Raw genomic sequence first — 369 nt, forward strand, 5'->3', positions numbered from 1 at the left:
GGGGGAGGAAGGGGGGGCACAACCCCCAGACTTGTGCATGGGGCAGAGGTGGGCTGGAGCTCTGTACCCTGCTGCCTTTGCACTGGAAGCCGTACAATGCCATGTTGTGCCTTCCACCGCTGAATGGGGAACGGACACAGAGCGTGGCCAGCACACAGCTCTCCGGGCAAAGGCAGCAGGGCACAAAGACCCAGCTAGCAGTGGGCAGCTCGCCTCCACCTTGCACACAAATCCAGGGGTCATGTGCACCTCATCTAGGGGTGCTTGCAGCAGTGTTGAGACCTGACCCCCCCCCCGCCTCTCCGTGAGCCTTCTGCAGCTGTCCCATGACTTGCCCCAGCCCCCGGGCCCCCTTCACCTGTACCTGCC

The sequence above is a fragment of the Gavialis gangeticus genome, unplaced genomic scaffold (genome assembly GCF_001723915.1).
Source record: "Gavialis gangeticus isolate Ggan-Ray unplaced genomic scaffold, GavGan_comp1, whole genome shotgun sequence".
Classification (NCBI taxonomy): domain Eukaryota; kingdom Metazoa; phylum Chordata; order Crocodylia; family Gavialidae; genus Gavialis; species Gavialis gangeticus.